This window comes from Rhinatrema bivittatum, chromosome 9, assembly GCF_901001135.1.
Source record: "Rhinatrema bivittatum chromosome 9, aRhiBiv1.1, whole genome shotgun sequence".
NCBI classification, from domain to species: Eukaryota; Metazoa; Chordata; class Amphibia; order Gymnophiona; family Rhinatrematidae; genus Rhinatrema; species Rhinatrema bivittatum.
This window is the reverse complement of record NC_042623.1, coordinates 235,573,505-235,591,947: the sequence shown is the minus strand read 5'-3', so window position 1 is coordinate 235,591,947 and position 18,443 is coordinate 235,573,505.

The following is an 18,443-nucleotide window of genomic DNA, read 5'->3' as shown; positions in this document are numbered from 1 at the left end:
CAAATGATCGTATTTTATTGAAAGGAAAACTATGGAGGGCTGCAAAATTGCATGAGAACTAGGAGGCACTCGGCTAAGACACGTTAAAAAGAAGAAAAAAAAAGGATTTAGAAAATTCTCTTGAAACCCTTCATGTAAAATAAATTATTGTTGTAAATTTCCCTCCCGTCGGTCCAGCCCACAAAGTGGGGTGGAATTGGTGGAGGGACGGGGGCCGCATGCACCTGACTGAGGTGTATTGAACTGAAATGGGTACCCAGGACAGATTTTTTTGGGTGGAGCTAAAGTTAACAATAGGCATACAGGTCTGAACCCTACTAGTTGTACCCTTATCAATAAGGAATTTCTAAGACGTCTGCCACAGCCCTTATGCCTCATGAGTGAAAATGTAAGTGTTTTAACTACAGCTAGGGGCTAGACCCTGCGAGTGGGCTCTCTGCTCTAGATTCCATGTGCGTGCCTAGGTGGAAAATGCAAGCTGAGTAGGGTAAATGAATGGAAGGGCAGGGAGGAAGCTACAGAATTCTCCATCTCTCCTTTTTTCCCCCCTTGACTGAGTGTACATAGATGTTAAGGGAACCCTCAAAAAAGAGAAAGTGATAATTAGGTGTCTGTGTCTAAAATGAGTTTTATGACTCCCATCAGCTGGATGTGTAGGTTATTGGTACCTTGTATTTGCTCTGTTGGGGATGGAGGAATGGGAGTAGGTGTCTGTGTGAGGGAGAGCATTCAATGGGGAATGGTGTAGCCTTGTAGAGGGTGTGTGAAAGTGTGTGTGTGTGTGGGGGGGGGGGGTATATGGTATGGATGGGGTGCATATATATGGTGGTGTACGTGGTATGTGTTACTGAGTTGGTATGGGGGTGTAAGTGGTGTGTGGTGCATAGGCACTTTTCCCTCTTGTATGATTCACATTCTCTTCCTATTCCTCGCCTCCCCATCTGTCTGAGCATGATGTGTAAGTGTTGTGGTTGTGTGTGGTGGATGTATAAGTGGTATCTGGAGGTGAGTGGAGAGTGTGTGCGTGCCTTTTGGGGGGAGGGGTAGGGAACCCACTCCCATCTTCCACCCATTCTCCCTCTCCTACCCTGTACAAATGTGTTTGGGTGAGGGAGGAAGCAAGGGTACTCCTTGTTTCCCCTCTCCTGCTCCATGTATATGTGTTGTAGGAAGGTGAAAGTGAGAGTATCTACTTTGGTGGCTGGACCTGTTCCCCCTTGCAGCCTCTACAGACTCCCCCCTACCCTCTATGTGGGAAGGTGAGCAAATGTGTATGTGTTTGTTATGGGGCTGGTGTAAGTGGTATTGGGGGTGTGCACACTCTCCCCCTCACAGCTTTGCCCCCCCCCAGGTATCTAGGGATTGGTTGTGTGTATGTGTTACGGGGCTGGTGTGAGTGTCGGTAAGTTGCTGGGCATGTGGAATGTGGGTGGGGACGGGGGTGATTGAGGGAGGTAGGGCTAGGGATACACTTGTGGAGGGGAGTAGGGGTGCAGGTGCATGTTTGTGTGGGGTGGAGGCATGGGGATGTGCATATGAGTACAGGGATGCATGTCTGTGGGGCAGGGTGTATGTGTCTGTGGCAGGTGGGGATGGAAGTGTATGGGTGGGGTGTGAGGGGTTAAATGGGTGTGAGTGCATGCATGGGGTGGAGTGGGTGTATGGGTGAGGGTGAAGGCATGTGTGTGTGTGGAGCTGGATGTGTGTGTGTGCTGGGGTGCATATGTGTTTATAGGGTGGGGGTGACTCAGTGGTAGGATTGTGTGTGCAGGGGTGGGGTGCATGGGGTTGGGGGTATGTGTGTGTGTGTGTCTGTGTGTGGGGGGTGGGGGTAGGGGTGGGGTGGGGTGGCATGGTTCGGAGAGTAGGGACTGTCGGGCCCATACAGTAAAACCCGCGGGAGAGCCGGAGCTCCGAGGCGAGCGCCCGCTCTCCCGACGCGCGCACAGGCCACTCTCCTGTGCGTGCGATTTAGTATGCAACTGAGGACCAGCGGTAAAAAGAGGCGCTAGGGACACTAGCGCGTCCCTAGTGCTTCTTTTTGACAGGAGCGGCGGCTGTCAGCGGGTTTGACAGCCGACGCTCAATTTTGCCGGCGTCGGTTCTCAAGCCCGCTGACAGCAACGGGTTTGGAAAACGGATGCTGGCATAATTTAGCGTCTGTCTTCTGACCCACGGGCCAATTTTAATTTTTTTTTTTTTTTAAATTTTAAATTCTTTTTAAATTTTGGGGCTTCCGACTTAATATCGCTATGATATTAAGCCTGAGGGTGTACAGAAAAGCAGGTTTTTTTCTGCTTTTCTGTACACTTCCCCAGCGCCGGCAGAAGTTAACGCCAGCCTTTGGGCAGGCATTAATTTTTGAAAGTAAAATGTGCAGCTTTGCTGCACATTTTGCTTTCTGGATCACGCGGGAATAACTAATAGGGCCATCAACATGCATTTGCATATCGCGGGCACTATTAGTTTTGGGGGGTTGGCCGTGCGTTTTCAATTACTGTATAAGGGGTCCAGCTAGCGCATCGAAACGTGCAGCCAAACCTGGGTTACAGTGTGCTTCACCGGAGCGCACTTTATGTCTCGGCCCGTGTGTGAATAGGGCACAGTGGAGGGTGGAGGTATGGCGGGGATTTGCACTATTTTCCCCTTGCCTTCCTCCACATCTCCCACTGCCCCCTTTCCCATTGATAGCAGGGCTGAATTAGCCATGCTGTCATGGGATTTGTCAATCAGGTCCGGGAGGCGGAGCTTCATTAAGCAGAGGTTTGGCTTTTCAGTCTCTGTGGCTGCGCGTGTGTTCCCGCGCAGGAAAGTAACAGTCTGTTTCTTTCCACGCGTGGGATCGCACGCGGAGCTCACTTTCTCCTCAGGGAAAAAATGTCAAAGTCGGGATTTAAGCGTTGTCGCTGCGGCAAGGTAATGTCGGTCACAGATGGCCATGACCGATGTTACCGTTGCCTCGGTGCCAAAGACAATGCGGAGGAATGCGAGTTTTGTGCTCGCATGTCCCCTAGGGCCCAGAGACAGCGGGCCTACAGGATTAAGGAGTTGCTCAGCCTTTCGGAGCCATCGGAGGCTCACTCCTCGCCGGGACCTTCAGCGACACCCGCTCCCTCTCACAGGAGAGTGGCATCGTGGGATCCTCGTCCCTCCAGGCCTGGAGGGAAAGAGGTAATAAGGCATTCGAGGCAGTTTGATCAGGGATCTGATCCAACCGATCGGGACCGATCAGCTTCGTCAAAATGAACAGCACCGCATGATCGCTCGAGATGGGCGCAGGATGCTACGCAAAAGGGGTGACCGTCAATATCGGAGCAGTCAGCGCCGCCGGCTCCGGAACAAGCCGTGGAGCCGAAAACCCTATCAAGCGCCACGGCGCCAAAGATACCGGCGCAGACGATGGCCCCGAAGAGACCGGCATCAAAGACATCGGCACAGATCACGGCGCCGAAGATGTTGGCGCACAGCACTGAAGATGTCGGTACACAGTACAGCGCCGAGAACATCAATTAGTAAACAACAAGAACCCCGAAACAGATCAAGGAGTCCATCACCGGATAGGCGAACACCTCCGGCATTAAAGATACATAAATTGAAACATCCAAGCAGAGAGGGCCTAAAACGGAGGCATCAATCTCCACAATTATCCCACTCAACCTCTCGTGACTCTGCCACGTCGTTCCGAGACGTCATCAAGGGGATCTAGACCGAAACATAAGAGACGGTCACCAACAAGGGATAGACCTCGTGGCGCCAGTACTAATCCATCGCCACAAACATCATTCACATCATAAAACATTCCCACATAAGACTCCAGGATGGGACGTTAGCCCCTCTACCTCCATCTCTTCCATGAGTAAACATCCTAAGGCACCTTCACATAGGTCAGTGATACACCTAACATCTTCTAATGCATCCACCTCTTCAAGCACCTCTTCTAGAGGAACAAGAGATAAAGCTCACAAACCAGAGCATGTCCCACCTTCATTGCCTCCGCCAATTCCGGCAGAGCCGAGACCACATCATTCACCAAACCAAACTGGTAAATCTATCATGCCTCCTAAAACAAAAGAGGCTTTTTGGCAACTATCGCAGTCTCTAGCGGGTTTCTATGAGACCCTAGAAGCCTCCTTCAAAATGACAAATCAACCATCAACAAGTTCTAGAGAACAGAGTGTCCGTCTATCAAGAGAACCATCTGTAGAACCTCCATCATCACTGGTACCAGACCGGCCACATTCTCCAGTTACAAAACAGGACACACCTGTGGATTCCACATCTCCACCAACATCTCCATCATCCTCGACGGGTTTTCCTTCGGATCCATAGGAACAACCACAAGAACCATATTCTCCGCCAGAAGATCTTTCATTCTTAGAGAAGCTGGGTACCATCTTACATTTAGATATGCAAAAGGAATCAGATCCTAGATCAGAGACCTTGGATATTCTCAAAATATTTGATGTTCCAAGAGAACCCACTTCTTTACCACCACAAGAGTTGCTGCATAATGTTCTCCAAAAATCCTGGGAAATCCCTCACTCTCTCACGGTGGTCTCACGGAAAACCGACATTAAATTTCGTATGCAGAAAACCTCGCATTATACGCGCTACCACAATTACCTCATGCTTCCATAGTGGTAGAATCGGCGATGCAACGCTTCAAGAAGTCAAAAACACACTCTACATACCCACCGACCAAAGACAATAGATATTTGGACGAATTTGGCAGGAAAATGTACCAGAATGTAATGCTAAACACCAGAATTATGCATCACCAATGTTATATGGTACAGTACTTGTATGAACGTATCCAGGCCACGAAGGGTATGATCTCCTCCACGGCAGATCAAACTCCACAGACGCTCCATGATATGGAGGAGTGTTCCCGACACCACCTCCGTTCAGTATACGAAGGATTTGAAGCATCATCTAGAGTGGCGACGGCCATAGCAGCCTGTAGGATGGCATGGTTGCGTTCGAGCACCATCAGAGAGGATTTGCACGAAAAATTGGCAAATCTACCGTGTATAGGAGACAACCTATTTGGTAACTGGTTTCAGGAGATGGTGGGAAAACTAAAAGACTAAGCTATAGCAGTGCAATCATTACTATCACAACCTGCCTACTCTAGCACACGACGTTATTTCCCATATCGTCGCTCCTTGTACAACCATAGACCCTATAGGTCTTATCAATCTTTTCGTCCGCAGACATACTCGTCGTACCAACGACCACAACAACAACAATATGCCCCTCTTCAACGCAGGGGTAAACCTCAAAATCAAAGACAACCAAATCAGCAACCAGCAACTACTGTAGAAATAACTCCGTCTTTTTAAACTTACAGCCACCACCACAACACTTAACGCCACCGGGAAGAATCCACTCTTGCCTAACAGTGTGGGAGCAGATTACTTCAGATCAATGGGTTTTGGAGATAGTACGTCAGGGTTATCAACTTCAGTTTACAACAAAACCCACATTACCCTACTTTCCCATACTAAAAATTCAGAGATCTCAGTCACAACTAGCGGAAGAGATTGCACTCCTGCACAGTCAACAGGCCATCAAGCTAATTTCCCCAAAACACCAGAACTCGGGGTTTTATTCCCCATAAACATAAAATATGCCATACTGGGTCAGACCAAGGGTCCATCAAGCCCAGTATCCTGTTTCCAACAGTGGCCAATCCAAGTCACAAGTACCTGGCAAGTACCCAAACATTAGACAGATCACAAGTTACTATTGCCTTTTAATTACCATAATAGCAGTTTATAGATTTGTCCTCTAAGAACTTATCCAAACATTTTTTAAACCCAGTTACACTAACTGCTGTAAACACATCTTCTGGCAATGATACCCAAGAAATCAGGTGGCCTCCGCCCTATCCTGGATCTTCGAGAACTCAACAAATTTCTGACCAAAGAAAAATTCAAAATGGTATCCTTAAAGTCAATCCTACCTCTAATTCAACCCAACCACTGGATATGCTCCATCGACCTGAAGGATGCATACACTCACCTTCCAATCCATCCATCCTCTTGGCGGTACCTATGTTTTCGGTACAAGCATCAGCATTACCAATACAAAGTGCTCCCTTTTGGATTGTCAGCTGCACCCAGGATGTTCACCAAATGCGTGGTAGTGGTGGTGGCTCATCTCAGACAACAAGGTATGACCATCTTTCCATATCTGGACGACTGGCTAATAATAGCCTCGACTCCGGATATATTGATCGATCATCTCCGAAAAATAATACAGTGCTTACAAGCATTAGGACTAGTGATCAATTTCCAAAAATCACATCTGCAACCAACACAGAAACTGCAGTTTATAGGAGCATGCCTGGATACCACTCGGAGCGGAGCAGAGCAGACCTCCGAGCGGAACGAATAACACAGCTACGTCAACTTCTTTATCTCTTGCACAACATAAGAACATAAGAAACATAAGAAAATGCCATACTGGGTCAGACCAAGGGTCCATCAAGCCCAGCATCCTGTTTCCAACAGTGGCCAATCCAGGCCATAAGAACCTGGCAAGTACCCAAAACTAAGTCTATTCCATGTTACCATTGCTAATGTCAGTGGCTATTCTCTAAGTGAACTTAATAGCAGGTAATGGACTTCTCCTCCAAGAACTTATCCAATCCTTTTTTAAACACAGCTATACTAACTGCACTGACCACATCCTCTGGTAACAAATTCCAGAGTTTAATTGTGCGTTGAGTAAAAAAGAACTTTCTCCGATTAGTTTTAAATGTGCCACATGCTAACTTCATGGAGTGCCCCCTAGTCTTTCTACTGTCCGAAAGAGTAAATAACCGATTCACATCTACCCGTTCTAGACCTCTCATGATTTTAAACACCTCTATCATATCCCCCCTCAGTCGTCTCTTCTCCAACACTCAAAGACCCTCAGTGAGGCGAGTTCTAGTAGTCTTAGGTCACATGGCGGCAGCCAATTTTACAGTTCCCAATACCAGACTACACATGAGATGTCTACAGTGGGGATTAAAATGACAATGGAAACATACACAACCGTTAACACAGAAAATATCGCTAACAGCCGAAATGAGGAAGGACATAACAAGGTGGCTCTTACATTCCACCCTTTCCAAGGGAGCACTATTCAGTCGTCCTCCTCACAATGCAGTCCTAACCACAGACGCATCTCGCAAGGGGTGGGGAGCGCATCTCGGGATCTATGAAACGCAAGGATTATGGACAATAGCAGAGCAAACCCTGCAGATAAATTTGTTGGAACTCAGAGCGATCTGAGACTACCTCAAAGGCTGCAGAGTCATGATCTACATGGACAATCAAGTAGCAATGTTTTACATCAACAAACAAGTAGGGTCCGGTTCATGGTCCCTCTGCAAAGAGACCTTGATCATCTTCGAACATGCTCATCAACATTGCATACATTTACAAGCGACCTACCTTCCGGGAGTGGCGAACACAAGAGCGGACAGGTTAAGCCGAATTTTTCATCCCCACGAATGGGCTCTCAATGCAGAGATAGCCCAAAACATCTTAATGCAATGGGGAACACCTTCAATAGATCTCTTGGCAACGGAGATCAATGCTCAAGTTCCAAACTTCTGCTCGATACATCCCAGTCCACTCAGGATAGCTCAGGATGCCTTCCTCATCTTGTGGACGACAGACCTCCTGTATGCCTTTCCTCCCATTCCACTTATAACAAGGACAATTCAGAAGGGCATAGCAGACAAAGCTCAAATGATACTAATAGCTCCAGCCTGGCCCAGACAACCATGGTACAGTTTCCTTTGCCGACTATCTCTCGAAGAAACAATATGTCTACTTGAACCATCCAGATCTGCTACTACAGGATCAGGGGACGCTTCTACACCCGTTACTCATCTCTCCATTTGACAGCATGGAGGTTGAATGGCTCCTTTTAACAGAGCAAGGAGTTTCCGCTTCGACACAATTCATTTTGTTAGAATCCAGAAAACTCTCAACAAGAAGGAATTACAACTACAAATAGAAACAATACTCTACTTGGTGCATATCCAAGGGCGTATCACCAGTAGACTGTCCACCGGAAAAACTCATGGATTATCTTCATACACTACACAACTGGACTAGCCACATCTTCCATTAGAGTTCATCTCAGTGCCATAGGGGCATATCATAGACCAATTAATAATACCCCTACATCTAATCACCCTTTATTATCTCGTTTCATCAAAGGATTAACTCCTCTTCGTCCTCCAATTTCAAAACCTCCAGTTCCATGGCATATCAACATAGTTCTGGAACAACTCATGCTTTCCCCTTTCGAAACCATGGACTCAGCACATATAAAGTACCTTACTTGGAAAGTAGTGTTTCTAGTAGCAGTAACATCAGCTAGACGAGTCAGTGAATTACAAGCCTTAGTCCATTATTCTTCATACTTGCAGTTTTATCACCAAAAAGTAGTTCTCAGAACTCATCCATCTTTCTTACCGAAGGTGGTTTCACAGTTCCATCTCAATCAAAATATAGAACTACCAATCTTTTTCCCTAAACCTCACTCCAATGACATCTTTTGCAGCTGGTGAGGTCTAGGAATGCTGACCGGCTTTTCCACTGTCTGCAGCGTTTCTCTTTCTCTGCCATGCTGGTGGGCCCCAGGAAACCCCTTTAGCTCTTCTGCCAGTGAGGTGGGGTTTTTTTTGTCTTTTCATTTTGCTGGTGTGGCCAGGAAACCCCCTCCAGCCTTTCCTCTACTTGCGCTGCTGCTGTTCTCACTGACCCTGCACTTTCAATATTGGTGCTCCTCCCTTGCTGCCTTCAGCCCCTCCCTCTGCTTCTGGTGAGGTCATTGGTTGTGCATGCACAATGATTACCTGAGCCCCTAATATTTCTGTAATATAGAGAGATTATTTCAAGCACTTTTCCAACATTAAATATTCCTTATTAATGTATATTAATTTATTTTATATTACTTGCAGTATATATATATATATATATATATATATATATATATATATATACACAGGAAGAAAATCCTATAAAATTACAAAAAAAAAATTACATAACAAACATCAGATCCAATCAATCTTGTAATAAAACAAATTATGTATTCTTTCATGCATCCTCTTTCCATAAAGGCATCACAAGTACAATAACATAGCAATAATCATAAGAATGGGTGCAGAGCAGAACTAGGACAGTTCACATTACAACTGAACATGCAAAAAAAAAAATATATATAGATATGTTCAAATTCTGGTTGTCAACTCAGAAAAACAAACTTGGTTCCTCTAGTACTGAGACAAAGAAAAAGCTCTAGGAAGATAATCGATCGCTTAAATAAATTAGAAAGTCAAAGTATGATAAATGATCAACATATTACTAATTTACAAATGGCAAGTACATCGTTTGTCAAAGACAGCTTGTGACACAGAGACAGCTTGAAAGTCTCGAAAATGGGATGAGAGTTAAAAATCTCCATTTTTTAATTTTCCTGTCACAAGGCTGTTAGCAACTGAATTGCTCCGAAAATATCTAGCAGAGATATTGCAAATATAAAGTAGTAAAGATATATTGATCTCTAAAATATTTTATGTTCCTTGAACTCGAGTTAACAATGGTGTTCAAGAAGAAGATTTTGATGTGGCTCAAGGAATTAGCACTAATTTAACATCTTTTTGGAAGCATCAATAGATGAAATTCCAACAAGGCCTACACTTCTAGTTACCTTTGTATGTGAAACAGATAAAAATACTTCAAAAATAAAGATTTCTTGTTTTGTAGAGGGAAAATTCAGATTTTCCCTGATGTTGCGCGAAGGAAACAATTTTTGTTGCTAAAAGAAAGAGTCCTAGCCTTGGGCACAACGTTTTTATTAAAATTTCCATGCAGGTGTGTTCACGTAGATAAGCAGCTGAATTAGCAGTGCTGTATGGGTACGTCCTCCATGCCACTAGGTGGCGGAGCTCTCAAAGTCTAACAAAATCTTTTAGCCAGGTATTCCCTCCCTCCTGTATCCTGACAGGATTACCTCAAGCCGCTCAGTCTGTTTTTTTTCCGCGCAACAGTGTGCGCGGAGCTCTCTATTTCTACTCTCTTCATTTTAAAATAATATCTATGAACATATCTTTAACTGATAACAGAGGAAAAGAAACAACAAAAGTTAATAAAAAAAACCCAATTCTTTCTTATCAGCCTCCCTTCACCCCCCCCTCCCCCCCATGGACGTTGGCCACCTCAAGTACCCTCCTCTGTTAAACCCCATTCTCACAGGACAAGCAGGATGGTAGTCCTCACATATGGGTGACATCACAGGATGGAGCCCAATCACGGAACACTTGTCAAAGTTTCTAGAACTTTGACTAGCACCTACTGGGCATGCCCAGCATGGCACTAACCCTGCAGCCAGCAGGGGTCCCCCTTCAGTCGTCTTTTTTTCCAGGCAGCAGTAGCCACGCGGTTAAGGAGCTCCACAGAGATTCCTGACAGGAATTTTCCTCACGGAATTACTACAACTTTTCTTACCCCACAGGGGTCCCTCCTTCAATTTTTTCAAGTCGCGGTACTCCGAAAAGTTTTCTACCCGTTTTCGGTTGATTCCCGTTGAGTTTGGCCCTCGTGGCCTACTGGCCGTCGACCGTATCGCGGCTCAAAGTTTTCATGGCCATGGTGTCGGGGTTCCGTCGGTGCCCGGACTGCAATCGCACCATGTCCATAACAGACCCTCATAAGGTCTGTGTAATGTGTCTTGGATGTGAGCACGATGTCCTGACCTGCACCAAATGTGCCTTAATGACACCAAAAGGTCGCAAGGCCAGAGTGGAGAAGATGGAACGTCTCTTCCGTACTCAAACCCCGACACAGTCTATTGCATCGATGTCATTAGAACTGGCACTGTCAACTTTGCGCCAGTATCGACCACCGACCGGTGACCGTCCGGCATCGACGACTTCTCGGCCTTCAACAACCTCTACTCCCCCTCAGGACCAAGGGGATCGTAGAGAGAAACATCGCCACCACATCGGAAGTCTCGGACCATCGAGGGGAGCGAAATCATTGTCCGAGCCGCCATCGAAGAAACCCCGTCCAGAAAAGGCACCGACCTTTTTGGCGACCGGGTCACCGAGGCAACCCTCACCCGAAAGGGGATTGGGAGCCGTGACTCCGCCTTTAACGGTGGTCCCCCCGGCTATGCCTCTGCCTCCTTCTTCTGTTCCGGAGCCGGGGCTGCTTGCTCCAGGACTCCGAGAAGAACTGGACCGGCTGATTCAGGAGGCCATCGACAAGGTTCCTCCGACACTGGTACCAATCGTGGAACCGACCACTGACCCGATTCCGGCAGCGTTGGCACCACTGCTCTCGAGGATGGAAGCGCTCATTACCGCCTTTCCACCGATGGATCCTGGGTCACCGATGGCTCCGGTGCCCTCTCTGCTTACCTTGTCATTGGGAGGAGAAACACCGTTCCGCATCCCTCCATTGGGAGTCTTACTGATGCCTCAGCCATCGATGCTGATACGTCCGGCGCCACCACCGATCCATTCATCAATGCCTGCACCGGTGCCTTCAATTCCTTCATCGGTGCCTCCAATTATTCCTTCGGAGCCTAGACCAGGACCTTCAGGGATTCCACCATCCATCCCCCTCTGGCTCCTAGAGGGGCAGGCGCTGATCCCTACGATACCTGGACTGATGATTCTTCACCAGACACCGATGACCTGCCTTCACCACCACCTCCTACTGAAAGCAGAAAGCGTTCTCCTCGAGAGGACCTTTCCTTCATAAATTTTGTGAAGGAGATGTCTGAATTGGTTCCCTTCCAATTACAGACCGAACAAGATGACAGGCATCAAATGATGGAGCTATTGCAATTCCTGGATGCTCCCAAGGAAATAACCTCCATCCCTATTCACCAAGTTGGTGCATACTTGGACATCCTCAGCTCGGTACTCACCCATATGTGAGGACTACCATCCTGCTTGTCCTGTGAGAAAGCAAATGTTGCTTACCTGTAACAGGTGTTCTCACAGGACAGCAGGATGTTAGTCCTCAAGAAACCCGCCCGCCACCCCACGGTGTTGGGTTCGTTACATTTCTTATTTTATTTTTCGGCACTTCCTGTAGCTTTTAAACAAGACTGAAGGGGGACCCCTGCTGGCTGCAGGGTTAGTGCCATGCTGGGCATGCCCAGTAGGTGCCAGTCAAAGTTCTAGAAACTTTGACAAAAGTGTTCGTGATTGGGCTCCATCCTGTGAGGACTAATATCCTGCTGTCTTGTGAGAACACCTGTTACAGGTAAGCATTTGCTTTCTACTGGGAACTGAGTAGAGGCCGGGGGAGGGGCACAAGTAAAAATAATTGATTTTTGGGCTGCCTACCGGCAACTGCAGGTATCCAGGCTGACCTCCGGCATACAAGCTCAAGGGCCAAATACCCCCACCAGAGCGCCAATTGTTAAATAAAACGCCGGTGTACTTGAATGAGTGCTGCCGTGCCCAGACATCGATGCCGGCACAGCAATGTGTCTAAGCAGGAGCCGGAGCGCAAAATGTGTCAACGTAGGCGCCGGGATGTCGACGCAGGTGCCGGCGTCTCTGCTACTGCAATGAGTTGGCGCTGGCACATTGCAAAACCCGAGGCACATCGCGGCCGCCGGCTTGCAGTCTCGTCAACGTGGCCGCCGCCTCAAGAGCACCTCGCCATGGGCAAGAGCGCCACTCCCATCAGCGCGGCACCCGGAGTGCCAACACATCGATGCGAGGGCAGAACCGCCGATGCATAGACATGACCGCTTACCAGCAGAGTCTGCACCAAAGCATAGGTATATAAAAAAAAAAATGGAGGCCCAACACACAACCAGATTGTGTGCATAAGGCTCACCGAGAGCAGGACTATAGGCGCAGTCGTTGGATGCACCAGTACTTCGATGCAGGTGCCCAGTGTGGCAAAAGCACTTATGTCCAAAAAAGCCTACTAAAAAAAAAAAAATTTCGTCCTTGAGCATGCATACCACCTATATAGTCAATATAGGTCGGGTACTAACTAGTATGAACACCAGTTCCTTTCCACGTCCACGTACGTGCTTACTGGGCATCTAAGAAATTTGGAGGTTCCTTCTGAACCACAACTTCCAGTGGACAGCAGTACCGGAAGAAAAGACTACTTTATTGGATCCTCCAACATATTTCTATCAGCGACTGAAAGTTCAACTAAAAGATTCGTGTTTCCATACTAACGTCACCTTCCCCCTCACTCCGGGGAAGTTGAGTTGACGATGCAAACATTTCGTACTCCAGCATCTGCTCCAATATACACCAAAAAAGTATGTCAGTGGACGACTACAAATAAATAAATAAATACACACACACACACACACACACACACACACAAGAGATGTCAAAGGAGGTAAAGTCTTTCTTCGGAAAGGCTCAAAACCCCCATACTAACCATTACAATTTGCATCGCATATCTTGATACTCGACAGGCTCTAGAACCACAACTTCTAATACGCCTTGCCTCACTACCAAAACCTCGAGAAAAGGTGGAAGCACTTTCTGCACTCCGTTGTTTTTCTCTGTAACCTGCAAGTCTCCTTTGAGACTTCAACAAGCACCTTGGCAGTCAACCACCTACCATAGTTTATGGACAACTGGGCATGTTACCATCCCGTCCAGACAACTTATTCGGCGATCAGTTCACCGATACCACACAAAGCCTCGAGATTATAATTGGTAGTCCCTTTTCATACCTTCTCTCAGCGTTCATTTAACACAACGCCAATAATCAGCCTCGGCCCTCTACCAAGGATTAAAAAAAAAAAAAAGAAGGAAATGGAAATTAACCTTTTCAACCATTGAGGCAACAAGCTGATCAGCCACACCCACCACATTAGCTCACTAGGACACCTCACCAGCTGCGGCATCCTACGGATCCTCAACCTCCAAAACCCCAGTCGGGTTTTATGACATCATACGGCTACCCTCATTACCTCGGGGATAAAGTTCCCCACTTACTCCCAATCTATAGTTACATTGCGCTGATTCAGTCAGCTTAAAAAGATTATAATTGTAATATGGATAATACATGCGGAATGCCTTCTCTCAGGATCATTCTACCAACCTTCATCCCGGGGGTCACTCTGCCTTTGCAACAGGCGCAGGCATATATATTAATCCACCCCAGTACCTAGTGTTGCCCAGATTTTTTCCAAAAGGGCAACCATTCATACGGCCTTCTTCCCACTAGTTTTCAACAACTACTGGACAATTATGATGCTGCACCTTCCATTGTCAGGGAGAGTAATCTTTCCCTTTTTGAATGATAGCTTCCTACTGTTCATCCATTCCAATGCTACCAAACGGCAATCTTGGCAGACGATTCTTGCCTAATCAATGTAGGACTCCTAATCAAAAATAAATAAAAAAGAAACAGGGAGTCCACATTGCAGTCTATTACAACTGCAATCCATGGGTGCCTGCATCACGAGCTTCACGACAAGGCTTTCTAGTTACCCAAGAGCATTGACTCTCTCAACAGGTGCTACAACTCTACTTCACGGTACTACAGTGACAACTAGCCAGACCATAACTGTTCAGACACACGTATGGTAGCCACCTACATTGTTCCGAATGCGTGCCTCCATATCCGCCACCTGCGAGGTGGCCTCAGGCACCGATAAACTCCATTCAGTGACCTCTCACATTCCTTGGTCTGCAGTAAAAAAAAAAAAAAGGGGGATGAACTCACAACCGTAGCTACTCCCATTGACATATTAATGGGCTCATCCTTGCCTTCCCTGGCCATCACATAAGACTCATCTCAGCATCAATACGAATTTCAGACACAAGCTTTATCGACTTCGTACAAACATGCTCTGTACATATACCTCAGAATTCCCTACAAAGGAATGATGTACATGATTCACACAGAATCCTTCTTCCATTGTTAAAAAAAACCCAACAAAACAGAAAGTGTATCCGGTTCCTAAACCTCTACGATGTGGCAGTTCAGAGGCTGGATCACGCTCCTCGACTATCCCATCTCACATCCATCAATTATCTATTGGAATTATCAATTCCTAACTGGACAAACTCTACATCACTTCGCTCCCACATGAGGAACTAACTACAACACTAATTCCAAACATAATCTCATTAAGACGTTCTCACTACTGAGGATCTCTTGCAACACTGTACAACAGGAAAATGGAGCACTTTATTCAAGTTCTTTGAGCTCACTCAAACCCCAGGTGCCTTTCTCAGCAATTGGTCACATCGCATTTTTATACATTTCCTCTGTTTTTTTCCACTCATCTCTCCAACACTAGAGATGCAGAGGATACCGGACGGCTCTGCCATATTGCGGATGTCAAAAAAAAAAAGAGGAAAACCAAGTGCATCTGTTCCTCATCGCGCCACCAAAATCAAGCTGTCCAGGGTATAGTTACCTACGACGGTTTTTGATCCGCAACCCAGTTCTCCTGGACGAGGCTTCTAGTTTCTTTGCTGGGCCGAAGCACCATCCTCTCCATGCCTCCCTACACCTTAGGCCGTGGCCATTGCCAAGCTCGCTTATCTCCTATCCTCAGGATAACTCTCCACTGCATTCAAGTACCAGGGACATTTGTTCCACTACGCTTCCGAGTGTTCATCAACAGGTATAGCCCATTAACTGGCCTATCTGCCCGACTTCTGTCCTGCCTACATCTATGATACAGCAAAGGCAAAGCAACTACTTACTACAAGTTCCTGTAAGAACCACTGCAGCTTATTACCTTCTTAAAAAAAAAAAACAAAAAAAAAAACCTTTTTCAGGTTATTCATTGGTATACATGTTCATGTATGCCCTATTACGACTCCATTCACCTTTCAAAACCACATTAACCTGGATCTCGAACAGCTAATGCTGTTCTTCCTTGCACATTTGTCACCTTCGCTCCTCTCAGAAGGTGTTTTTTCCTGTTCAGTTTCACTCCTGCAAGAAGGCCAAGTGACTTACAAGCACTGGTTCACTACCCTCTTTCTCTTCAATTTCACCACGGCAGGGTAACCTTCCACACTTACCGGAGTTTACTAATAACGGTAATGTCCAGTTTCTGCATTAACCAACCTATCATCTAACCTACGTTCCATCCAACCCTCTTCCGATCAACAATACGGAGAGGCTAACTTATCTTGATTGTACTCATGCACTAGTATACTACAATCTGTGCACTCAGTCACCCAATCGACCCTCATAACTGTTTTTTTTCGTCAATCCAAACGCACAAGAGCATCCAATGACGTCAACAACTTCATCCAAGGATATCTACAACTATATCCATTTCAACAATAATAGAAAATCGCAAACGTTATCTACGACCCTAGGAACACATCAAGTGCATGAGATGACAACCTCGATGGCCTCCCTCTCCATCGTGTACCTCTCATAGACACCTATGACGCGGCGACACAATTCACTGCTATACATTTTTCACATCCCACCACTGTCTACACAAACAGTCGGTGATCACTTTTTAGAGGACTATCCTACAGAAGTGCAACCTCCAAACAAATACAGCCTTCATGGGAACTGTCTGCCACAATTTCGTATTGAGCAAAGAAAAAATATTCAATGACACATGCTAATTGCTCAATACGTCAGCTGGGGACTCCCATACAGCATGGCTAATTCAGCTGCTTATTTACGTGAAAAGAGTAAGTGTTTTCCGTAGATAGATGAATTAGCCATGCTGACCCGCCCACCTCCCCGGACAGTTCTAGCATTTCTACCTTGCTTTGACACTGACTGAGCGGCTTGAGGTATCTTGTCAGGATACAGGAGGGAGGGAGTACCTGGCTAAAAGATTTTGTTAGACTTTGAGAGCTCTGCCACCTAGTGGCACGGAGGACGTACCCATACAGCATGGCTAATTCATCTGCTATCTACGGAAACCATTGTTTACGGTAAGCAAACTTGCTCTTGTGTAACACTTGCTATGAATAAATTTATATTCTATGAACAGCCATATTTGGAAACTTTTCTTCTTGACAAAGAATCTTGTAAATAAAGTTGTGTTAATATTTGCAATTTAAAAGGGTTATGAGATTTTATGAATAATAGATATCTCTCATTGATATATATTGATATATATATATAATGTAAGTGATAATTTTCCTGTTATAACACTCCCCAATGAGGACTAAAATAATTGTAACAGATTGGGTTTATTTTTGAATTATTTTTTTTTCCTTAGTTGTAATATGGTTGTTACTGTTTGCAATTTCTTATGGTTTTATTGATGTAAAAAATCAATAAATTCAATAAACTATAAAAAAAGAAAAACAAATTCCCTCCACTGCTCAAGACTTTCATGCCGATACAGTAAAGTACACTCAGCTGAGTGCACTGTTAACCCGGTTTGGATGCGCATTTTAGACATGCGTCCACAACCTCTTGTACTGCTTTTCTGTACATCATCTGACTTAATATCGTGGTGATATTAACTTGGAGGAACCAAAGGTTAAAAAAAAAAGTGTGCCTGTGGGTCAGGTTAGGAAAATGGACGCTCAATTTTACGAGCATCCATTTTCCTAACCTGTGCTGTGCACAGGTTAGGAAAACGTGTGCTTGTAAAATTGAGCGTCCATTTTCCTAACCTGCTGACAGTCACTTCTAGGCCAAGAAGGTGCTAGGGGTGCACAATTGTCCCTAGCACCTCCTTTTAGGGTGACCCCTGATTTGAATGCTGCATCGCATGCCCAGGAGAGGGGGGGCTGTGTGCGCGTTGAAAGAGCGGCGCTGAAAATGGACTCGCTTTTTTAGTGCATCCATACTGTATCGGCCTGTTTCTGAAGTAACAGAAACCCCTGGGGGAAAAAAAAAAGATCTTGCCATACCATACAGTAACAGTGCTAAATCCCAGGACTCAAAGGCAGTAATGCAAATATTAAACCAGGCTCTAGAATAGGGGTGGGCAAACTATGACCTGTGGGCCAAACCTGGCCAGATGACAGAGTTTTTCCAGTCCTCTTCCTCCTTAGTTTATCCCATTAGCTCCGGCCCGCCGGCACCTTTGATGTCATCAACAATGGCCTGACATCACAGACCTTTGTTGATGACTTTGGCCTGGATGTTGGCGCCTGGAGGTGACGTCCCCTTCAGAGGGAACAGTGTGGTAGAAAGAGGAGGAGCATCACCCAGCCATAGAGAAGCCTGGTGGTCCCCATTCCACTGGCAGTGAAAAGAAGAGGTCCATGTGGCCACCGATGGACCCCCATCTCACGGGTGGTGAAGCAAAGAAGAGTCTGCTTGTGGACCCCATCCAACTGGCAGTGAAGAAAGGAGGCCTGTTTCCTGGCAGTGCAGAAGTTGCACATATGAATCACTGGGCGAACTGAGCCTGTCTCATAGTCTGTGCAGGCCTCACAGTATTAAAAGCTTGAAACACAAACACTTTCTCTGTGCTGAACGCGC